Source organism: Mustelus asterias, chromosome 26 (assembly GCF_964213995.1).
Source record: "Mustelus asterias chromosome 26, sMusAst1.hap1.1, whole genome shotgun sequence".
Taxonomy (NCBI): Eukaryota; Metazoa; Chordata; class Chondrichthyes; order Carcharhiniformes; family Triakidae; genus Mustelus; species Mustelus asterias.
In genome coordinates, this window is record NC_135826.1 from 9,001,431 (window position 1) to 9,027,200 (window position 25,770).

The window sequence follows — 25,770 nt, forward strand, 5'->3', positions numbered from 1 at the left end:
TGGACAGACTTCACTCTGTGAAGATCCAGTCCCTCCGAGTGTGTTGAGAAGCTCGTTGTGCCTCCTGTTGTGTAGCCACTTACCCCAGTGATGGAAATACCTGTTTTATATATAGATTTTAGTTTGGCTCTCTAGGGATTATGTTGCCCTATTCCCACTTTGGGTTATGATTGGATTTAATATCTTCCACAGAGGAGAGTAAAAATTCAGGAAAAGCAAAATTTGTCTTTCACTTTGTACTTATTCAAACCAGCAATGAAGTTCTTATTAAGAGCAACTGCATTTGAGATCTTGAATATTGCATCCATTAATTTAATTTCCAGTCAAGAATCTTGTCAGAAACTGAAGTATGCTCTTAAGGAGATGCAGTACTGGGTTAAGGCCACCAATGTCCATTAATCCAAATTCCCCAGATTGACTTGGAAATTTAAATCTATGAAATGAATCTACTTCTGCCAAAACACTTCCTTTTAAAGTTTATTTATTAGTCACAAGTAAGGCTTACATTAACACTGCAATTAAGTGAAACTGTGAAATTCCCCTCGTCGCCACACTCCGACGCCTGTTCGGGCCAATGCACTGAACCAACACGTCTTTCAGACTGTGGGAGGAAACTGGAGCACCCCACGCAGACACGGGGAGAACATGCAGGCTCCACACAGACAGTGACCCAAGCCGGGAATCGAACCCAGATCCCTGACGCTGTGAGGCAGCAGTGCCACTGTGCCACTGTGCCGCCCACTTGCTGCAGGGCCAGGAGATGTTTCTCATTATCAAGATGAGAAATGTTAGTACCAGAATAAAAGTCTTTCTATGTAATCTGTGACAATGGGCGCAATCTTACCAGCCGTTCACGCCACGCTCCCGCTGCAGTGAGGTTGGAGAATTTAGCGTCCAGCCAAATCTCCATTCCCTGCAGTGGGATGGGAAAATCCCACCAGCCTGAACAGTCGTAACATTCCAGTCCATGTGTCTCATGACGATGCACTTTAAAAATGTGGTCTCTTTTTTATCCAAATCAGTCCTCTCTTAACCTGGACTTGAATGTGAACGAGTCTGAGTGTGTCTTAGCGTAGGGTAATTTTAAGCTTTAGTGAAAGCTGAATTGAAGAAAGTTGCCCAGAAGACAGGATCAATGCAAGAAAACATGGCCTGGGGTCATGAATAGCATTAGAGCACTCAGAGGATGGATCCTGGCCTGCCTGTTAAACGTTGTAGTCAGGCTTCTCGATCTGCCTGGCCTATTTCAGGTCCCCTTTCATGAGCGCACACAAAATGAAAAACAATTCTGAGATTAAAAGTGTTTTGTATTTGTATTTATTCCTATTGACCACTGGAGCTATGCTGTATTCATGTGTGGACCGGAAATTATGTAATAGATTTAACGTGGGAAATAGAGAGAAGTTGCCATGGAAGAGATCACACACCATTAATAAAGCTCCATTCATATTTAACCAAAGTCTGTCTTCTGTATCACATCTCCAGTGTGTAACAAAAACTGGCGACGAGGACTACGAATAAGCACTTGCTAGCAACCTGGAAAGAAGAAATATACCGAGGCAAAGTCAGAATAAAAAGAAAGTTTTCACATGTGCTACGGAGACTAATAGGCGAGGTGGACATGAGTAAACGGTACTCTGCAAGCAGATTATAGAGCTGGCTGTGATTAATAAGAGGCTGAAGTTCAATTAGTTATCTTGTGTGTAAGAAAATTGTGGTAACTGCAAGAAACGCAGTTGTGAAGCGTGCATATGGGAAACTTGCTTAAGTGAAAAATTGGCAGGAGTTTTTGGCATCATGGAACCCTTGGCACAAACTTGGCACTAAAACAGATTGTAGACATTCTGCAAGCACATTTTTCACTAAAACCCGTGGTGATTGTAGAGCACTTTAGATTCCAAAGAAGAAACCATGATGAAGGGGAGTCAATCGCACAATTCGTGGCAGTGCTTAAAAGGTTTGCAGAATATTGTGAGTTTGGAGGTGTGTTGAATGACACCATTCGGGACAGGTGTGTTTGTGGTCTACGCAGTGAAGTGACACAAAAACGTCTGTTAACTGAGAGTATTCTTAGACTGCAGAAGGCCATTCAAATTGCTGTTTCTATGGAATTGGCTGCAAAGGAAGCCCAGCAATTGAGTTTGTGTACTTGAATGCACAAAATGTCCACTGAATCGACACTCAAAGGTGTCGAGACTTGTACATGTTACCAGCCTATTCTGCTGCTGAATGTTGGTGTAAAAACATGGAATGTCGAAGTTTGGGACCAAAAGAATTCATGGGCTGGAATTTTACCGGCAAGTCTGCCCCAATTCCGGGGGCGGGCGAGGCTCGGAGAACAACATTCTCCGTTGGCCTCGGGCAGGATCGTACGAACATCAGGTGGACCTGCTGGTAAAATTCCACCCATAGAGCGTGCCTTCAGGAAGAAAAAGTGAGCTATGAATAAAATAAGAAGTAACGACAAACCAAGGCAGCACTTAAACAAAATCAAAGGAGAAATGTCCATGGTGTACAATAGGGTCAAAAAGAACGAAGGGATTCACAGTCAGAGAAGGAGCTATGACTGCATGCGCTAACTATTGCTGGTAAAACACATGGGTACTGGGCCACTCCAGTGCTGGATGGACAGCCAGTAAAGATGGAAGTTGACACTGGGGCAGCAGTTTCACCCTTAGTGTCGCTGCATCCATGGGAATGGCCTGAAGAGTCTTGGTGGTGAGTGCATGTGGATTGTGCAGGACCTTTTGAGGGACATATGTTCTTAGTAATGGTTGGTGCTCACACCAAATGGCCAGAGGTCACTATGATGACATCTACCTCATCTGAGAAGGCTATTGAGATTCGAGGAGAAGTATTCAGTCGCGTTTGATTTCTTGAACAGCTGGTAAGCAACAATGGACCTCAATTTGACTTGCAGAACTTCCTACAAGAGAATGGCATTCAACACATTACTTCCCCACCATATCAGCCTGCTACTAATGGACTAGCAAAATGCTTCGACCACATCCTGAAACACATCCTGAAAGTAACCAAGGAACAAGGTCCGCCTATCAAACATCTTAACAATTCTGTTGGTCTACTGGACTACCAGACATTCCATGACCAAGACCTCTCCTGCCTTACTCAAGATAAAAAGGTAGCTGTGTTCCACATTTTATTTCTTGAAACCTCCAAAAAATAAGGAGATTTTGTGACAGCACAAGTGGAATGGCAAGAAGGCAAGGCGAAAAACAGCTTTTCACCAAGGACAAGGAGTTTTTGCTTGGAACTACTCCACAGGGGAGAAATGGGTTCCTGCCACTGTCCTTGCACAGGCTGGACCTGTCTCTTACACAGTCCAGACCAGAGATGACATTATCTGGAGGAGACATGCAGACCAGTTAATGGCTGGAAGAACAGATCTGCCAAATCTGTAACCTGTTCAAAATTCAGGATGAGAGTTACAAGGTCCTGACTTGAACCTTTCTACAACCTCTACACTACCAGACATCACTGAGGAAAGCAACACCTCACCTTCTGTTCAGATGCAGAGACAACCTCTAGTTCCTACGTCAATGCTAGTTAAACCAACCACCAATGACATTAATGCAAAGACACCCAAAGTTCTCATCAGTGTGAAGAAAATGTTAGAGGTTAGCTATCGACTGTTCCGAAAGCGACAACCTCCAGACATTCTGACTGATTAATATTGACCAATTTATTGACTGTTGTTCATATTGAACTTGTTTGGGGATGTTCAATTTAAGGGGGAAGGAGATGTATTTGTATTTGTTTCTATTGGCTCACTGGAGTTCTGCTGTATCAATGTATGCACTGGGAATGATGTAATAGACCTATGCGGGAAACAGAGAGAGAAGAAACAGCCATGGAAAAGATCACACACCATTAATAAAGCTCCACTCACTTTAAACCAAAACCTGTCCCGCACTTCACATCTCCAATATACAACAAAACGTCCCAGGGCTAAGAAAGAAGAAGAACAGAGCTAAACACTTGGGAGCCAAGACTTGGGAGAAAAATGCATATCTAATTAAAGGACAGCCTAAAGTGAAATGTGTTTTCAATTATGCCAAAAGAAAATATGAATGTTCTATTTTGTAGTTTAAAGTATGAGTTGCCCAAAAGAATATTATTTGATCAAGAATGCTTTTAGTGCTTTGTTACTGTAAAAGTTTTAAAATCTTGCCATGCCATTCTTTGAACTATTAACCATAGATGCACCATGGAAAGCATTCTTTCTGGTTGTATCACAGCTTGGTATGGCTCCAGCTCTGCCCAAGACCGCAAGGAACTACAAAAGGTCGTGAATGTAGCCCAATCCATCGCGCAAACCAACCTCCCATCCATTGACTCCCACTGCCTCGGCAAAGCAGCCAGCATAATTAAGGACCCCACGCACCCCGGACATTCTCTCTTCCACCTTCTTCCGTCGGGAAAAAGATACAAAAGCCTGAGGTCACGTACCAACGGACTCAAGAACAGCTTCTTCCCTGTTGCCGTCAGACTTTCGAATGGTCTCACCTTGCATTAAGTTGATCTTTCTCTACATCCTAGCTATGACTGTAACACTACATTCTGCACTCTCTCATTTCCTTCTCTATGAACGGTATGCTTTGTCTGTATCGCGTGCAAGAAACAATACTTTTCACATGAATACTAATACATGTGACAATAATAAATCAAATCAAATCAAAACTGCAAGTTCAAATTATTTTTTTTAACAGTATTGGTCTCTTTGGAGATCATAACAACATTAACATCAGGAATAGTATCAATTTATAACCTAAGCCTTTACCTCCTGCTGGCATTGCTGGTTGCCATCTCTCTATGGGAAATGTTGATATTGAAACAGGGGAGACCTTTCACTGCCACTGACGCCCACTGGGAGGTCATTGACAAGACGTATCTGAAGCCTGAAATATACAAGGCAAGATGTGTCCCCACCCATCATGTGTCCCTCCCCTTTGCTGTTTAGATATGAGTATCCTCAATGTTATATTGACAACCAAAGTAAGTTTAGGCTTACATAACAGATGCCGCAGTCGCACTATTCTCTTAGCAATTAGTCAGTTGTCTGATTTCCATGGAACAGAGCCAAAATAACACAACATAAGAAAAGGCCACTGAACTAATCAAAGCTTGCCCTGTATTGTCAATGCTCCCAATGCCTTTATCTCTGCCATGCAGTCTCGTAAATCACTTTGAAGAAAATTATCTCCCTGAGTAATAGAGTTCTTTCTCATTTTTGTCTATTTACTTTGAACTCGTTTGGAGTTGGATTTTCCGGCTTAAGTAAATACTTTGGATTTGTCTAAAGTATGCCATTTAATAAAAGGTGAACTCACTATCTCTGTGCTCTCAGGGAACAGTGTTGCTTGAAGGGAGACAGATGGGGGACGGGAATACAGTAGAATCATAGAATCCTACAGTGCAGAAAGAGACCATTCGTCCCACTGAGTCTGTACCGACCACAATCCCACCCAGGCCCTATCCCCATCACCCTAGCTAATCCCCCTGACACTAAGGGGCAATTTAGCATGATCAATCCGCCTAACCCGCACATCTTTGGACTGTGGAAGGAAACCGGAGCACCCGGAGGAACCGGGCAGACATGGGGAGAATGTGCAAACTCCACACAGACAGCGACCCAAGCCGGGAATCGAACCTGGGTCCTTGGCGCTGTGAGGCAGCAGTGCTAACCACTGTGCCACCATGCTGCCACTGCATTGACACTCTCCCAGTCAGTGAAGCTTCCCACTGGGAGTGCAGGATTACTGAATTTACCTTCACCTTCCCAGGTGAGGTCTCTTATTTTTGCCGTAGCTGTGTAAACGGTAGCATTTAATGTACTCTACTTTCACCCCACCATTTCTCATGTTTCTCTGCTACCCCCACTTCACCAGCAGTGCAGGCACGCTCTCCCCTTCGCCGACCAGCTTGAGGGCTCACTCCTCAAAACATGTGAGGGTTCTCAGCGTGGGCATGACTCCAAATGGCTGCACACACTGACGCTGTTTGTCTGCAATGTCACAGAGAGGGAGAGTGTAGGTGGGAGTGTTGACATTTAAGATGGTGATGAGTTGTGGCAGGCGTGGGGCTTGGGTGGGAGCTGGAGTGTGAGGAGCATAGCAGCTACTGGGGGAACATAGTGACTGTGGGAGGGAGGGGGGGAACTTGGTGCCTGGTGTTGGCAAAGGCCATGGTAGCTGAGTGAGAGAAAAGTTGGGGGTATGTGAGGGGGTCCAGTGGGAGGCTGGGGATGGTTCACTTACCCCGGCTGAGCGAAGAAGATCATTCATCTTCTTCCGACACTGCTGCCCCATCCTCTTCTGGAATGCGCTTGCACTGACCAGGGCTGCCACTGCATCCCAGGCGGGAGTGATGACCCCGCTGGAAGGCCGTCTCCTGGAACGGGGGTAGAGTGTGTCCCACCCCTGCTCCCCTCCATCCAGCCTTCTGGTGAGGGCCCTTTCTGAAAAGCGGGGAAGTTGGGTGCCGCTTTCTTGATGCCATTCCCTGCAATCGCTGTGGAACAAGTGCTGGGGAGCTGTTCATACGGAGCTCCCCAGTGTTTGGAGCGTTTATGTTGCTGCAGGGTGAGTGAATCAGAGGGAATACGCCGCAGGAGCAACATGAAACTGGGAGGGGGATAAAAATATCCCTAATGAGGCATAAGATTGGGCCCGAAAATATACCGGTACCGCCCACGGGAAACACTCCGTTTTTCACACCGGGACCAACACTCTGCCGTTCTTTGGTAAGATTTCGCCCAAGAAAATATTTGCTGACACTGGAGTTGAATTTATATATCCTCAGTCTGCTGGACGGTGCTATCTGTGGCCACTCTCTCTGTTCTGCCCCACACAGTCTTTAGTTTTTGAAATATATTTGGTTTTGTTTCAAACATCGCTGTACAATGGTTCTGCTACTTTGATAAGCACACTTTCACATATTCTTTGGGCAAGGTTCGCTGGCTTCCCCCGGGGTGTTTATCTTAGAACTGGAAGCGATAGCCATTTGCCAGCAGTGGATTCCTCTGCTCCCGCCACTGCCAATGGGAATTCCCATTGACGCCCATCATGCCACCAGCAGGCCCACGGCAGGGGGTGCTCCACCAACACTGGCGAAAAGCTGGAGAATTCCTGCCACTAACTGTGAACGGTTTTCCCCATTTCACAATCTCTTTAACTTCGACAAAACGAGCAGTAATTGTGCTACTTGATGAATCCACCCACTCAGCAAATAAAGTTTATTTATTAGTGTCATAAGTAGGCTTACATTAACGCTGCAATGAAGTTACTGTGAAAATCCCCTCGTCGCCACACTCTGGCACCTGTTCGGGTACACTGAGGGAGAATTTAGCATGGGCAACACACCTAACCAGCACGTCTTTCGGACTGTGGGAGGAAACCGGAGCGCACCCGGAGGAAACCCACACAGGCACGGGGAGAACGTGCAGACTCCGCACAGACAGTGACCCAAGCCGGGAATCGAACCCGGGTCCCTGGAGTTATGAGGCAGCAGTGCTAACTACTGTGCCACCGTGCCAATTCCTCTACCTAGTTCATCAGCTCCTACACTGCTATCTTTTGGGCTTCTCCAGCTGGATAAATTTCAGCTGAGGCACTGTGCTTTTTAGTGAAATGCCTCTCAAGATCTGATTTCCTGTTGCTGATGAATTTCTAATTACAAATGAGACTCACAGCGAGGCCAGCCAAATTTGGGATGAATGTGAATGAATCGGTTCATTCATCCTGAAATTCTTCATTTTCCACCTTGATTTTTCTCCGCTTTGCAGCCATTTCCCAAGTAGCCTCAAAACAAGAAGTGAGGTAGATTAGTCTCCTCAATAACTTATCTGCCTATTGGTGATACATGTGCTCACCAACACAGCTTCAAAACCAAGGCCAGAGCGAGGGCATTCTTCCACTGATTAACACGTAGGCTTGGATGCCACCTTCATGATTCAATGCTGGACTATAGAGCAGGGCGCCATTTTCCCTGGTGAAGCTCTCAACGGAAAATAATTTTTAGATAGTTAATGCTTTATATATGTTTCTCCATTGGGAGCACATTGGGGAAATAATTCTCTGTCAACTCATTCAGTCAATGTTTGAAAGGCACATTCATTGAAAGGAACCATATAAACTCTACAGTGCAGGAGGAGGCCATTCGGCCCATTGAGTCTGCACCAACAACAATCCCACCCCAGACCCTATCAGAGGGAATCCAACCCGCTCTTCTTGATATTGACTGGCATTCATAGTGTTAAATCCCCAAACATTAACATCCTGGAGGGGTCACCACTGACCTGAATCTTAACTGGATCACACAAAGGCAGGTCAGAGGTTGGGTATTTTGTTGTGAGTGACTCACTCCTGACTCCTCACAGCCTTATAAGGTACAAATCCAACAATCCCACACATTTACCCCACTGATCCCTCTAACCTACACATCCCGGGACACTAAGGGGCAATTTAGCATGGCCAATCAACCTAACCCGCACATCTTTGGACTCCCGGAGGGGACCCACGCAGACAGGAGAGAATGTGTAAATTCCACACAGACAGTGGCCCAAGCCGGGAATCGAACCCAGGTCCCTGATGCTGTGAGGCAGCAATGCTAACCACTGTGCCACCGTGCCGCCCATTCATTCAAGAGCTTCTGGAGAGTCATACGTCAGGCCCCCAGGAAGCCGTAGGTTACCAACCCTTGTTCTAGGTGATGGACATCATGGGCGGAATTCGCACCCCGCTGCTGCTGCTGCAAGCAAGGACCAAGAATTTGGCACTCAGCCAAATGCTAGCTAATATAGTATCAATTCTATCCTGTATGTTTGGGAGGAGCTGTCAAAAGTGGGACACGTTACAGGTGTGGTGGAAAGAGTAAAGCTTTACATGGGTGGATGGGGTGTAGATCAAGCAGACTGCTTCAGTGAGTGTTGATGGAGCTTCACCCATCCAGGCATGTGGAGAATATTCCATCTCACTTATGCTTTGTATCTTATAAAGCTGTTATAAAGTCAGGAGTGAGTCACTCGCAACAGAATACCCAGCCTCTGACCCGCTTTTGTAGCTATGTTTGTGTGTCTGATCCAGTTAAGTTTCAGGTCAGTAGTGACCCCTCCAGGATGTTAATGTTTGGGGATTTAACAATATGAATACCAGTCAATATCAAGAAGAGCTGGTTAGATTCCCCCTGATAGAAATAGGCATTGTCTGGAATATATTTGTTCTTTATACATGAATAGGATGGGAATAGAGGGATATGATCCCCAGAAGAGTAGGGGGTTTTAGTTCAGTCGGGTAGCATGGTCGGTGCAGGCTTGGAGGGCCGAAGGGCCTGTTGCTGCGCTGTAATTTTCTTTGTCCTTTTTTTTGTTCTTTATATATCAGGAACTTGGAATGGAAATAAACATTGTGCAATTATCAGTGAACACTCTATTTCTGACCTTATCATATTGATGAAGTGGCACAGTGGCATAGTGGTTAGCACTGCTGCCTCACAGCGCCAGGGACCCGGGTTCAATTCCTGGCTTGGGTCACTGTCTGTGTGGAGTCTGCATGTTCTCCCCATATCTGCGTGGGTTTCCTCCGGGTGATCCGGTTTCCTCCCACAATCTGAAAGACGTGCTGGTTAGGTGCATCGGCCATGCTAAATTCTCCCTCAGTGTACCCAAACAGGCAGCGGAGTGTGGCGACTGGAGGATTTTCACAGTAACTTCATTGCAATGTTAATGTAAGCCTGCTTGTGACAATATAAATAAACTGATGAAGCAGCTGAGATGATTGGGCCTAGGACACTCTGAGGAAGTTCTGCAGTGAAATCTTGAGGCTGAGATGATCAGCTTCCAACAGCCTTCCCTTGTGTTGGACACAGCTCCAGCCAGTGGAGAGTTCACCCCAATCTCCATTGACTTCGGTTTCACTAGACGCCGCGCTTTCAGTCAAATGTTGCACTGATTGTTGCAAGTGTAATCACACTCAGTGTGCAGAATCCAATTCTTTTGTCCACATTTGGGTCGAGGTTTTAATGAGGGATGCAATTTGGTTCTCACCAGCGGGAAAACTGGGGTGTTTCTCCGTGATGTGGAGATGCCGGCGTTGGACTGGAGAAAACACAGTAAGAAGTTAAACAACACCAGGTTAAAGTCCAACAGGTTTATTTGGTAGCAAAAGCCACACAAGCTTTCGGAGCTCCAAGCCCCTTCTTCAGGTGAGTGGGAATTCTGTTCACAAACAGAGCATATAAAGACACAAACTCAATTTACATGAATAATGGTTGGAATGCGAATACTTACAACTAATCAAGTCTTTAAGAAACAAAACAACGTGAGTGGAGAGAGCATCAAGACAGGCTAAAAAGATGTGTATTGTCTCCAGACAAGACAGCCAGTGAAACTCTGTGGGGGTTACAAATAGTGTGACATGAACCCAATATCCCGGTTAAGGCCGTCCTCGTGTGTGCGGAACTTGGCTATCAGTTTCTGCTCAGCGACTCTGCGCCGTCGTGTGTCGCGAAGGCCGCCTTGGAGAACGCTTACCCGAATATCAGAGGCCGAATGCCCGTGACCGCTGAAGTGCTCCCCAACAGGAAGAGAACAGTCTTGCCTGGTGATTGTCGAGCGGTGTTCATTCATCCGTTGTCGCAGCGTCTGCATAGTTTCCCCAATGTACCATGCCTCGGGACATCCTTTCTTGCAGCGTATCAGGTAGACAACGTTGGCCGAGTTGCAAGAGTATGTACCGTGTACCTGGTGGATGGTGTTCTCACGTGAGATGATGGCATCTGTGTCGATGATCCGGCACGTCTTGCAGAGGTTGCTGTGGCAGGGTTGTGTGGTGTCATGGTCACTGTTCTCCTGAAGGCTGGGTAGTTTGCTGCGGACAATGGTCTGTTTGAGGTTGTGCGGTTGTTTGAAGGCACCACCCCCACTTCTTGCCTTCAAACAACCATTGTCCGCAGCAAACTACCCAGCCTTCAGGAGAACAGTGACCACGACACCACACAACCCTGCCACAGCAACCACTGCAAGACGTGCCGGATCATCGACACAGATGCCATCATCTCACGTGAGAACACCATCTACCAGGTACACGGTACATACTCTTGCAACTCGGCCAACGTTGTCTACCTGATACGCTGCAAGAAAGGATGTCCCGAGGCATGGTACACTGGGGAAACTATGCAGACACTGCGACAACGGATGAATGAACACCGCTCGACAATCACCAGGCAAGACTGTTCTCTTCCTGTTGGGGAGCACTTCAGCGGTCACGGGCATTCGGCCTCTGATATTCGGGTAAGCGTTCTCCAAGGCGGCCTTCATGACACACGACGGCGCAGAGTCGCTGAGCAGAAACTGATAGCCAAGTTCCGCACACACGAGGACGGCCTCAACCGGGATATTGGGTTCATGTCACACTATTTGTAACCCCCACAGAGTTTCACTGGCTGTCTTGTCTGGAGACAATACACATCTTTTTAGCCTGTCTTGATGCTCTCTCCACTCACGTTGTTTTGTTTCTTAAAGACTTGATTAGTTGTAAGTATTCGCATTCCAACCATTATTCATGTAAATTGAGTTTTGTGTCTTTATATGCTCTGTTTGTGAACAGAATTCCCACTCACCTGAAGAAGGGGCTTGCAGCTCCGAAAGCTTGTGTGGCTTTTGCTACCAAATAAACCTGTTGGACTTTAACCTGGTGTTGTTAAACTTCTTACTGTGTTTCTCCATGCCATTAGAAGTGCCCGTGAGTTGGATTTCAGCCAACTGAACAATGCAAATATATACAAGACGTGAAACGCCCTGGCCAGCCCGACTCCACAGCGATCGGGGCACCCGCGTCCCAATCTCAACATTCAGAGACAGCCCCCCCCCCGCCGCAACCACAATGGAAATGGTGACAAGTGAGCACCCCCAATCCCTCAGTACAGAGTGGCATCCACCTCCACTGTGGTTTCAGAGCAGCTGTTCCTTATGAGAGAAAACAAGGGGATCCCCTGGGTGAAACTGACAGGTACGTTCTATAAGAGCACTTCAAAGAGCACTTTTAACAACTGGACCAATCGCGAATATGGGATGGAGTGGCTGCGGTGATTTTGAAGGCTTTCATGAGTCTAAAGGGCACGAATATCAAAGGACCAGGGCGCTTCAAAGGACAGAGACAATAATGAAAATCTCTCCCAGACCAGAATGTTGTCTGAAATCACCATCATGAAAGTGAACACCGCCTTTCCTAGAGCAACAAGGGCAAGTGCAGCAACATGACCACCATCCACGGGGAGAGTCCTGAGCTCAACCCCAACCTGAGCCCACACAACCCCCAGGTCCCTCTTGGGATCCTCCCTCTGGGGCACATGGACACAGCACTTTACCTCCCTGCCCCCAACCCCTGCCTGAGTACAAGACACCAGATCCAGGTTTTTCAGGAACTGCACCATAAGACCATTAGACACAGGAGCAAAATTAGGCCACTCGGCCCATCGAGTCTGCTCTGCCATTCAATCATGGTTGATATTTTTCTCATCCCCATTCTCCTGCCTTTTCCCCATAACCCCTGGTCCCCTTATTAATCAAGAACCTATCTATCTCTGCCTTAAAGACACTCAATGACCCGGCCTCCACAGCCTTCTGCGGCAAAGAGTTCCACAGATTCACCACCCTCTGACTGTAGAAATTCCTCCTCATCTCTGTTTCAGCAGAGCCCGTCCACTGGATTTCCTGCTGGGGATGGGTGCTATATGGGAGGGAATTGAATCAGGCTTCCAGCCTGCTAATCACATGTGGATGTGGGGTTTTGCACAGTGATCGGGCTCCTGTCCGCTCTGGGCAGGAACCTGGTCGGGGCCAGCGGAGCGGGCCGGGAGCATCGCGATGGGTTTGCAGCCTGGCGGGAATCCATTTTAGGCCCGAGGCCAGATTTAACATGCTGTCGGGATTCCCACTAGGGCCTAGTGGGTCCGGTGAAGTCCAGCCGAGACCTGGAGCTCAGCAATCCAGCCAGGACCCAAAAGGGGCATTGATTGGCAAGCTTTCGATGAGCAAGTGCCACTTGGTAGCACTGTTGATGAAACCTTCCATTGTGCGGCGCAGTAGCACAGTGGTTTAGCACTGCTGCCTCACAATGCCAGGGACCCCGGTTCGATTCCCGGCTTGGGTCACTGTCTGTGCGGAGTCTGTACATTCTCCCCACGTCTGCATGGGTTTCCTCTGGATGCTCCGATTGCCTCCCAAAGCCAGAAAGACGTGCTGGTTAGGTGGATTGGCCATGCTAAATTCTCCCTCAGTGTACCCGAACAAGCGCCGGAGTGTGGCGACTAGAGAATTTTCACTGTAACTTCACTGCAGTGTAAGCATACTTGTGACTAATAAATAAACTCGAAATTTGACAAAGGCTGTTGTTCCCATCCAGTGGGACTGAAAATCTCCCCTTGCTCCACATTGTGCCATTACTTCCAAATCTTTCAGCTGGCTAAGCGCAGCCCTGAGCTGAAGTTGCGGAGGCCCGGTCTAAATTTACATCCTCCCTTGCCCTGTAAATTCTATTAAGGAGTTGCAATCAATTTTCCTTGAAAAGCCTTAACAAAGGATTCATCTTAAGATGGGAATGTATCAGTGCAAATGGACAAAGTGCCACTTTTATGCTTATGGTTTTATCAATAGTAACGCAGAGGACAGTGTGGTTTAGCATTCCACCATCAGGGATAGCAATTTTTATACCTTTCGGTCCACCTGGGTAGCAGAACCTGATCATGGGAAGCAATAAAGTTACAAGTTGATTAAAGTTACTTTTATAGTGAAGGATAACTGGACTTGTGTTGCGGGGTTTTCTTGCAGCGTGGTTCTCACGTAGCTGTTTGCGTCCTGGGACTCGCGAAGAACAAACTCATTAGCGGGTCTGAGACATTCAAAAAGCAGCCCTCAAATATCTATTTGCCGAAGTGCTTTATTAGCATAAATAAATCTTATTAGCATTTCCTATCCACTATTGACAGAGTCATCAATTACCCAGTGGTAGTTAATATAGTATCGATTCTCCATTCTCAATGAATTGTGGAGCTGTTAACAGAACAAAGAGGCTGGCAGACCAGGTTAAAGGTTCACAGCTCACTAAGTTATAAAATGTTTTTGCTGACTTCAGAAAGTTTTGTCCCATTGCATCTTTCCAAACAATCTTTAACTTCTTGTCAAGGGCTGCAATCTCGTGCCTAAGCTGCTCGAGACCCCCCATGGAGTCGATTACTCATGGATCTAAACCTACAACGGCACACACTGTAAGCCCCTGATTTCAATCACTGCACCACCCCTGGGCTGTCACAAAGCGACGGGACTCAGAACTGGGCATCCCCTCACACAGACAAGAAAATAATGCTTGTATCTGAGTGGAGCCCCTTCACTCATGGAACAGAAGTTGGGATCGCGCTTCCTCCTTTGTTGAAGAGCAAGAAAGAGAGAGGGAACAGTATTCAATCCCAGCTCTGAAAGCGTCCTCCAGCCCTTGAATGGAGATAGAAAGGTTCATGGAATTATGTTTGGTGACAGCCATATATTATGGACTATGTGATGATACTGTGCCTTTAAGAAATATATTTATATCATGTTTCTTGTAAGGGGTATGTTTAAAATTCAGCTCTGCTTTATGCAGTGCCAATTTGTCTGCACCAGGCAGCTCACATGCTGAGAATGTAGGCTAATGATTGATATTAGCTAGGGACTTTTTTGTTTTAATGTGAGTTTTTGTTTTTTCCCTGGGGTTTCAGAATATGATTTTGATTAGATTGATTGACAAAGTCATGTGCTTAAGGAGAGGAGCTAAGCTTGCAAGGAAAAGCAAGCAGTTACTGCCGGATTCTGAAAGGAACAAGAGGTCTCTCTCTCTCTCTCTCTCTGGAGGCTGTTGTTTGTGACCTGCTGGGAGAACATAGAACATAGAACAGTACAGCACAGAACAGACCCTTCGGCCCACGATGTTGTGCCGAGCTTTATCTGAAACCAAGATCAAGCTATCCCACTCCATATCATCCTGGTGTGCTCCATGTGCCTATCCAATAACCGCTTAAATGTTCCTAAAATGTCTGACTCCACTATCACTGCAGGCAGTCCATTCCACACCCCAACCACTCTCTGCGTAAAGAACCTACCTCTGATATCCTTCCTATATCTTTCACCATGAACCCTATTGTTATGCCCCCTTGTAATAGAATAGGTCACTCTCTGTCTCCCTCTCTCCAAAAATGTTCAAAAGCTGTTAACAAGTACAAACACGTAAACCTGTGTGTTAATAATTGATTTTGAAGAGGAGTTTAAGTCTATAAGAGGAATATTGTTGGAATTGGAACTAATAGAGATAGGTTACCAGTTAAGAATTGTAATCTTGTCATGTTTAAGTACTTCAGTTGATAAAAGTTAAGCTAATTTGTTTGTTAGTTAAACAGCATTGCTAAGTAGAGTTTGTTTTACTAAAATCTTCCAAGTTTGTCAATAGAATCACACCTAAAGTGAAACACCTTATCCTATCATTAATGCCAAAATAGCAAATAGTTGGGATCTATTCTAACTTCATACTATATCTTAGAGTTTCTGATCTCGTATCCTAACAACCACAACAGACACCTATTTTCCAAATAATCTTAAATGAAAAGAAAATTCACTCTCACGTATTTCAAACACCTGAGGATAAGTTGCATCTGGTTACCGTATAAGTCTGTTGAGTTCTGTAAAGTTTCCTTCTGGAATGCTCTGATTGAACTGTTGACCGTGACTTTATTTACAAAGGTATTACATAGAAATATAGAAACTAGAAGAAGGAATAGGCCATTCGGCCCTTTGAGCCTGCTCTACCATTCATTCTGATCACGGTTGATCATTGAACTCAATATCCTGATCCCCATAGAATCCCTACAGTGCAGATAGAGCCATTCGGCCCATCAGGCTTGCATCAACAATAATCCCACCCAGGCCCTATCCTCATAACCCCACGTATTTATCCTGCTAATCCCTCTGACATTAAGGGGCAATTTAGCATGTCCAATCAACCTAGCCCCCACATTTTTGGACTACGGAAGTAAACCAGAGCACCTGAAGGAAACCCATGAAGACACGGGGAGAACGCGCAGGCAGTCACCCAAGGCCAGAATTGAACCCAGGTCCCTAGCCAGTTCTTTACACTTTTTCTCAAAGCCCCTCCCTGTTAACTGCTGACTGCCTCAAAAGAAGGTATTTGTGCCTTTTGGTGCAGTTCCAAACCTCTGCTGCACAGAGGAAACTGGCACTGTCTTGATTTTCTGTGGTTATACAAGGTCACAAAGGTGGTGGGAAGGAAAAGACCAGTTGGTCCATTAAGCCGGCCCCATATCACATTGTCTGACCAATCACAGACGCACACTTCTTAAGAAAGGTCCTGAGCCAGCCTGAGTAACTGAGGTCCTTTCAGCTAGGAATCATTCCTGTACCTATCCTCTGGACCTTTTCTGTGGGCATTATGACATTCACATGCTGGGGACCAACACTGAGCACAGTACATTCGTTACAGTCTGACCAGTGAGTGGTATGGCATCAGAATTTAATTTTGCTGAATGGTCGGTTTATAAATCCAATATCCAGTTAGCTTTAGCAATAACTTCTTCACATTGGTCATGAAACCTTAGTGACCTGTGCAAAGTAACACCAAGATCTATTTCTCTCTCAATCTTTTTCAGTTCAGTTCCCTCAAATGACACCTACATCCCTTGTTCTCTCTTCCAACATTTTGTTGATTTAAATAAATGTTATTTCCACTGTGTTGCCTACTCCCCAAACATGTCTAAATCCTTTTGGATTTGACAGTGTTCCTCATTCGTCTTAACCCTTTGGTGGTAACTGCAAACTTACTGAACATACTGACAACACCACTGTCCATGCCATTAATAAAAGAGCAATGGGCCCAGGAATAACTGCTGAGGGAGATCGCTTGAATCATGCCTCGAAGCTGAAGAGACATTGGTTAATTACAAGGTTGGAACCAATTTCTAATCCATTGTTCCAAATCTTAGTAATATCAGACAATTACATCTTGTGAGGTAATCATGTGAAAGGCCTTCCACCAGATTTCACTCATCCACGATATAACTCCCTTGAAAAAGCTATCCCTCAGATTTGATAGCCGCAACCCATTTATTCAGAGGCCATGTTGTAAATGTTTAATGAGTCCTCCTTTCGCTGTAGCTCTGACAATCCTTTCTAGCATCTTCCCAGTAATGGATGTCTGGATGATAAACCTGTCACCCACTGGCTTTGATGCCCCCATTTTTGAAAATAAGAACTATATGAACGAGCTTTCAGTCTAAGGGAATTAGCCCTGATTCTATTGAAGTGTTGAATAAACAACAAGGGACTCAGAGAGCACACATCCCATCGATTTAACCACCCTTGGATGAACATTATCCAGACTCGAACCAGTAAGCATTTTGAGGTCAATCAGAATCCAGCTGCCTGTGGCTTAACTCGCAACAAGTTCCGTTCCCCTACCACCCCGGGGAAAGAAGACATTGGTCAAGCAATTTCTTGATTATTTTTATTTATTCGTTCAGGGGAAGCCAGCACTTATTACCCATCCCCAGCTGCCCTTGAGGAAGTGGTGGTGAGCCGGCCTTCTTGAACCACTGCAGTCCGTGTAGTGTCGGTACACCCACAGTGCTGTTAGGGAGGGAGTTCCAAGATTTTGTCCCAGCGACAGTGAAGGAAAGTAGTTCTCAGTCAGGATGGTGTGTGACTTGTACAGGAACTTGTAGGTGGTGTTGTTCCCATTGTGATGTTGATGTCCTGTCACGCCCACCACTGGAATTTTAGCAGGCTGGTTGCAGGGAATGTGAAACGCCATTGACGGTTGGGCGGGAATTTCCAGCTTTTAGACCAGCATGGCCAGAGAATTCCGCCCATGATTCCTGCAGCTCTCACAGCTTCAGTGATGTCATTATTGCTGGCTTGACTGGAAATGTCCTTTTATTGCTACTTAAGCGGCTTAAATGGGTTGTTTGTGTTTACTCTGGGATTAGTTTTATGATCCTGCATTATTAGGAGGACGATCATGTGTTGTTGGACACTTTATTTTTCATTTTCAGTTGGGAGCTGTAGGTTTGAGTTTTAATTTTAGAAGGGACAGCAAGCTAAAAAGAAGTGTTTTCCCTCTCTCTTTGTTGTTCTGAAGATTCTGTTGGTTAGCTGAAAAGAAGATCTTGTTTTCCCGATAAGTGAAAACCTGCTGTTGTTGGCGGCTGGACCCGAGTCTCTCTGGTGTTCTGGGAAGCTGCCTTGTCTTCAAACTGTTCTGAGACTCAAGAGCATTTGACTGCAGAATTCAACTAAAGGCCTCAATTCCAGCATCACGTGAGCCTTAGTTTATGCCATGTTGAACTTGTTTACAGGGTTGTTTATCGAGATTGGTTTGATTGGGATAGCTTATAGATGTTCATTAAGGGTTTTACATTATTGTGATTGCTTTGTTTTTGTTTATAATTGATAGAAGTTCTTGCTAATTGTCTTATTATACATGTTGACTATATTCTTAAATAAACTTTGTTTGATAAAAGCTTCCTGGTGGGTCATTCCCACAGCTGGAATACTGTGTGCAGTATTGGTCCCCTTATATGAGGAAGGATATATTGGCATTGGAGGGAGTGCAGAGAAGGTTCACCAGGTTGATACCGGAGATGAGGGGTTTGGATTATGAGGAGAGGCTGAGGAGATTGGGTTTGTACTCGTTGGAGTTTAGAAGGATGAGGGGGGATCTTATGGAGACTTATAAGATAATGCGGGGGCTGGATAGGGTGGAGGCGGAGAGATTCTTTCCACTTAGTAAGGAAGTTAAAACTAGAGGACACAGCCTCAAAATAAAGGGGGGTCGGTTTAAGACAGAGTTGAGGAGGAACTTCTTCTCCCAGAGGGTGGTGAATCTCTGGAATTCTCTGCCCACTGAGGTGGTGGAGGCTACCTCGCTGAATATGTTTAAAGCGCGGATGGATGGATTCCTGATCGGTAAGGGAATTAAGGGTTATGGGGATCAGGCGGGTAAGTGGTACTGATCCACGTCAGATCAGCCATGATCTTATTGAATGGCGGGGCAGGCTCGAGGGGCTAGATGGCCTACTCCTGCTCCTATTTCTTATGTTCTTATGTTCTTATAATTTGAATCATACCTGAAGGGAAGCCTATCATGCTTATCCTAGCCAAATTCAAACAAAACCTATGATCCAGGCAGACAACATAAAACACTTTGGAGTTTCTGAACTGAACCATAACACCATGCATCTGCTGCCTTTGTCCTTCTATGTGGTAGAGGTCACAGGTTTAGAAGAGCTCTCCTATATTGGCAATTGAATACAGGCAATTCGACCACCAAAAGGGTGGCACGGTGGTGCAGTGATTTGCACTGCTGCCCCACAGTGCCAGGGACCCAGATTCAATTCCAGCCTTCAGCGGCTGTATGTGTGGAATTTGCACCTTCTCTCCATGTCTGTATGGGTTTGCTCCGGAGAGTGATATTGGGGGTATTTATTGGAGATAATGGGAGTCTTGCCCATTGGCTCAAGAGCTGGCAAGAGTACCAAGTCAACCCTTTTGGGGAAGGTCACCAAATTAAGTGCCACTCAGGCACTTTACAGGACACTGGAGGGCCTTTCCTAGGGTTAATGACCTGGGGCAGAAGCCCTGCCCACCTGCCAACCAATCAGACGCTAGCAGCTCTATTGAGCAGCAATGCTATTGGGAAGGCAGTGACTGCTGCCGGTACAACGCCCACCTGAGGTCCCAGGTTGAGGATGTTAGGGTTTAGGGTCATGGGTTAGGAGGAGGGTCAGCAACTAGGGCAAGAGATGGCTCTCAGCGGATCCACATTCTCAATGCCGAGTTTTCAATCAGACTCTGAGTGGCCTTGAATGACGGAACTCCCCCCCCCTCCCCCCCACCCCTAACCACACCCCCAACCCCTTCCGAGAACCCACAAGCAACCCTGCACAGGGTCCTGCTTTCTGCATGGCAAGACCCCAGCCTGCCACTGAGTTAATACCAAAGGTGCAAGTGTGAGCCTTTTAAGGGGGGATTAATTTCCCACTTAAGGGCGTCAACTGGTGAAGAGGCAGGAATGTCGTTCCTCAGCCTTCCTGCCATTGGCTTAATCAGGGTGGAAGCTGGAAGGTGGCAGGTCCACACCTGACCCCGTCCCATTTGATTAAGTGCCCTCCCTCCCAGCAATTAAAGGGCATTAAATTCCAGATGGGAGATAAAGCGGGTCTTGCACCCAATACTGTGGGTTTCTCTTCTGTTTAGCTGGGTTACAATTGCTCCCAATTAAAATTGTTCCCATTATGTCACATTTCTCGCATTCAATTGCCCCGCGTTGATACAGGAACAAAGGTAGGAGTGTCTAAAATTAGAGGGCATAGGTTTAAGGTGAGAGAGGGAAGATACAAAAGGATCCAGAGGGGCAATTCTTTCACACAGCGGGTGGTGAGTGTCTGGAACAAGCTGCCAGATGTAGTAGTAGAGGCGGGTACAATTTTACCTTTTAAAAAGCATTTAGACGGTTAAATGGGTAAGATGGATATAGAGGGATATGGACCAAACGTGGGCAATTGGGACTAGCTTAGTGGTTAAAAGAAAAGGGCGGCATGGACAAGTTGGGTCGAAGGGCCTGTTTTCATGCTGTAAACCTCTATGGCTCTGTAACAAATGACCTTTGAAGAAGGTGAAAAGAAGTCAGTCTGCTCGTGCTGTTTCTCACCTGGAACTACAAGGGTTTACAAACAGCAGCAATTAGGAGGATTTACCAGCAATACATCAGCCGTTGGAAGCAAGCCAGACTGAGCACACCTTAGGCTGAGATTAGTCAACAGCTAAATGTTGTTCAGATGTCAGACTACCAATAAGCAACACCACAGGAGAGACTTTTATCCCAGACAAGCTATTGCAGAGAGACAGACCAAATCAGGAACATACTATATTTTGCAAAAATAATAATCCTAGTGTGTGGGCATTCCATGTGAATGGACAACAATTAGATATTCCTGGTATTCTGTATCAGGGATTCGCTTGCATGGAGTTGTCCAGAATAGTAGACGTAACTCTGTTTTAACTTCATGCACCATTACATCAATAATGTTAGCGATTTCCATCTGGTCGGATGCTTTATCATCATCGCTTGAATTGTATCTGAGGGAATAGTTGATTATGGTCTGTGATGAAAAATTAAAGAGCATCTAATCATTGATGAATCACAATGAGAATGAATCTTGTCTGTGAGGTAGAGGTATAACGGGAACATAATGGGCTGAATTTTAATTTGCACGAGCCTGCGGGTTATGGTGGGGCAGGGATAAAAAGTTTGACATTGACAGCACATTGGAAAGCAAACTTCCAACCCACCAACTATCGCAGTTTTCTGCAGCACATTAGGTTGCATGGGCACAGCTTCCCCATGAGAAACACACTTCCGGTGGCACAGTGGTTAGCTCTGCTGCCTCACAGCGCCAGGGACCCGGGTTCGATTCCTGGCTCGGGTCACTGTCTGTGCAGAGCCTGCACGGTCTCCCCCGTGTCTGTGTGGGTTTCCTCCGGGTGCTCCGGTTTCCTCCCACAGTCTGAAAGACAGGCTGGTTAGGTGCATTGGCCATGCTAAATTCTCCCTCAGTGTAACCCGAACAGGCGCCGGAGTGTGACGACTGAGGGATTTTCACAGTAACTTCATTGCAGCATTAATGTAAGCCTACTTGTGACACTAATAAATAAACTTTAACAACTAATCTTAACAATCAACATGTGTAAATCATTCAATCATAGCAATATTTATTTAGACTAGTTTAATGTCAGGCCAATGACGTTCCCAAATTTCCTGAAACTCATCCATAAAAAGCAAGGTGAATACACCGAGGCAATTAAATCATCGAATCCCTACAGTGCAGAAGGAGGCCATTTGGCCCATCAAGCCTGCACCAACAACAATCCCACCCATGCCTTATCACTGTAACCCCCACATATTTACCCTGCTAATCCTCCTGATACTAAGGGGCAATTTACCGTGGCCAATCCACCTAACCTGTGCATCTTTGGACTATGGGAGGAAACTGGAGCACCCGGAGGAAACCTACACAGACACGGGGAGAATGTGCAGACTCCGCACAGACAGTGACCTAAGGCCGGAATTGAACCTGGGTCCCTGGCGCTGTGAGGCAGCAGTGCCACCTTGTCGCCCCAAATGGGGTGATTCAATCTCAGGGAAAAATGCCGAAAGTACTGACTGCAAACAACTGCTTTCTTAGCCACCAAAAGAGGAGAGTTGGTTCACAGTACTTTTTTGTTGAGAAGTTATTTGATATGTTTTGGTCATTTTCTCGATTACATCGGGATGGTTTCCAGTTAGGCTGCCTGAGTTTGGATGGCAGATGAAGATTGAGATGATCAACAACAGCACCTTCTGGTCACAGAGCTGTAACTGCACAGTACAGAAGTAACCAGTAGCAAGACAACCAGCAGAGAGTGGATTGGCAGAGAAGGGACAAGAAAGGTGCTGGTTAGGTGCATTGGCCATGCTAAATTCTCCCTCAGTGTACCCGAACGGATGCCGGAGTGTGGCAACCAGGGGATTTTCACAGTAACTTCATTGCAATGTTAATATAAGCCGACTTGTCACACTAATAAATAAATAAAAATAAAATAAGGAGAGAGGGGATCAGAAGAGAGAGGACAAGCAGAGAGGGGGACAGCAGAGAAAAGTTTTCAATAAGCAATAATCGCGCCTCGGTTAAACCTCATCGGCTACGATACTTGGGACAGCAGAGAGGGGAGCAGCAGAAAGGGGGACAGCAGAGAGAGGAGCAGCAGAGAGAGGAGCAGCAGAGAGGGGGACAGCAGAGAGAGGAGCAGCAGAGAGAGGAGCAGCAGAGAGGGGGACAGCAGAGAGAGGAGCAGCAGAGAGAGGAGCAGCAGAGAGGGGAGCAGCAGAGAGGGGAGCAGCAGAGAGGGGAGCAGCAGAGAGAGGAGCAGCAGAGAGAGGAGCAGCAGAGAGGGGAGCAGCAGAGAGGGGAGCAGCAGAGAGGGGAGCAGCAGAGAGGGGAGCAGCAGAGAGGGGAGCAGCAGAGAGGGGAGCAGTGATGACAATAATCTCTCCCTCGATGTCAACAAAACTAAGGAGATAGTCATCGACTTCAGGAAGCGCAGTGGAGAACATGTCCCTGTCTACAGCAATGGGGACAAAGTAGAAATGGTCGAGAGCTTCAGGTTTTTAGGTGTCCAGATCACCAACAACTTGTCCTGGTCCCCCCATGCCGACACTATAGTTAAGAAAGCCCATCAACGCCTCTACTCTCTCAGAAGACCAAGGAAATTTGGCATGTCCACTACAATTCTCACCAACATTTACAGATGCACCATAGAAAGCATTCTCTCTGGTTGTATCACAGCTTGATATGGCTCCTGCTCTGCCCAATGTAGCCCAGTCCATCACACAAACCAGCCTCCCATCCATTGACTCTGTCTACACTTCCCGCTGCCTCAGCAAAGCGGCCAACATAATTAAGGACTCCACGCACCGCGGACATTCTCTCTTCCACCTTCTTCCTTTGGGAAAAAGATACAGAAGTCTGAGGTCACGTACCAACCGACTCAAGATCAGCTTCTTCCCTGCTGCCGTCAGACTTTTGAATGGACCTACCTCGTATTAAGTTGATCTTTCTCTACACCGTAGCTATGACTGTAACACTACATTCTGCACTCTCTCCTTTCCTTCTCTATGAATGGTATGCTTTGTCTTTAGAGCTTGCAAGAAACAATACTAGTCACTGTATGCTAATACATGTGACAATAATAAATCAAATCAAATCAATAAAAGAGGCACCTTCACCCACAAACACAACTAAACTCAAATTGTTTTGGGGGATGGTATACTACAATGGACCTTTTTTTTCACCGAACTTATCGATGGTATTGGCCCCCTTGCATATTCTGCTAAAGAAACACCATCGTTAGTCTTGGAAGGAAGGTCCAGGAGAAAACTTTCAACAGAATAAAGTAATTGCTGCATTTCTCAAACCTGTTAGTAAACTTCAACCCATCTAAGTTATTTGACATTGACCTGCGATGCCTCTCCATATAGCGTTGGTGCAATGCTATCCCAGGAGATGGACAATAGCTTTGAAAGGCTGATACAGTGTGTGTCAAGAATCCTCTCAGAGGCTGAAAGAGCTATGTTTGTGTTACTGTTGCCACATCTCATATTGGTTGAACACTCACAGTGCCACGAAACAGTTAACTTTCTCAGTCTCAATCGCTGCCCAGTGACCCCCGCTGGATAGCAGGAGGCCAGGTTTAAACTCTGTATACATGAATAGGCTTTAAGTGAGTTGAAACCTCGCCCAGTGTGTTTTCTTGGCCACTGGACAAGAAGACAATCCGGATGGGCAATGATGCCTCTCTTTGTTGCAAAGCCTGCTAACATTCATTGCGTAGAGTTACACCAGAGAATGGCTACTTGGGAAAAGTGGTTCAGGGAGGGTGGGAGTTGGGAGGTGGGGGCTGCTGCATCTAAGGAATTGTATCCCAGCACAAGTCAGCAACTTCAGGAGCAGAGAAAAATGGTGAGTTGGAGAAAAGAGAAATAGTTTTTTTAAATGTATTTATTAGTGTCACAAGTAGCCTTACATTAACACTGCAATGAAGTTACTGTGAAAATCCCCTAGTCGCCACACTCCAGTGCCTGTTCAGGTACACTGAGGGAGAATTTAGCATGACCAATGCACCAAATCAGCGCATCTTTTGGACCATGGGAGGAGACCAGATCAGCCAGAGGAAATCCACACAGACACAGGGAGAACGTGCAGACTCCGCAGAGACAGTGACCCAAGCCGGGAATCGAACCTAGGTCCCTGGAGCCATGAGGCAGCAGTACTAACCACTGTGCCACTGTACATAGGAGCAATAATCAGCATTCTTTTGACCAAACCATAAGATGAACTTGGACTGATGGTGGGAAAGCGGGTTGCACTCTCTGGTGAAGAACTATGTCGCCAATAAAAAAACTAGGGTCAGGGGAAGAGAATTGAAGTCATTGTGAGGGAGAGGATCACTGGTAGGGGTTAGGGTCACTGCAAGGGCACTGGGTCCATGTTAAAGTCAGTGGTAGAAAATTAAGGTTACTAGTAGAGAGTTAGGACCAATGGTAGGGGGTTAGGATCACTAACTTCACAGTAACTTCATTGCAGTGTTAATGTAAACGTACTTGTGACTAATAAATAAAGTTCACTTCACAATGAGAGTGCTGGGTCACTGATAGGCAGTTAGGATTACTGTGAGGGAGTTAGACTCACTGATAGTGTGTTAGGGTCAATGTGATAGATCTAGATCACTGGTAAGGGGTTAGATCTCTGTGCGGGAGTTGAACTCATTAGTAGGTGGTTAGGGTCGCTGCGAGAGAGCTGGTAAGGGTTAGGTTCACTGTGAGGGAGTTAGACTCACTGGTAATGCATTACGTGCACTGTGAGAGAGTTAGGTAACTGGTAGGGTGTAAGGATCATTGTAAGGGATTTAGATTCACTGGTAGTGGATTTGGGTCACTGTGAGAGAGCTGGGTAACCGGTAGGGGGTTATAACTACTTAGAGGGAGTTACACGCATTGGTAGTGGATTAGAGTTGCTGAGAGGGAGTTAGAGTCACTGTTAGTGGGTTACGGTCACTGTGAGAGAGCTGGGTACCGGTAGGGGGTTATAATCACTGAGAGGGAGCTACACTCATTGGTAGTG

The 25,770-nt window shown here is 46.1% G+C and overlaps 1 pseudogene; it reads right to left on the minus strand.

Annotated features, from left to right (window-relative positions):
- Positions 1 to 22,738: 22,738 nt before the first annotated feature.
- LOC144479810 (U4 spliceosomal RNA) lies at positions 22,739 to 22,819 on the minus strand (annotated as a pseudogene).
- Between the last annotated feature and the right edge of the window lie 2,951 nt (positions 22,820 to 25,770).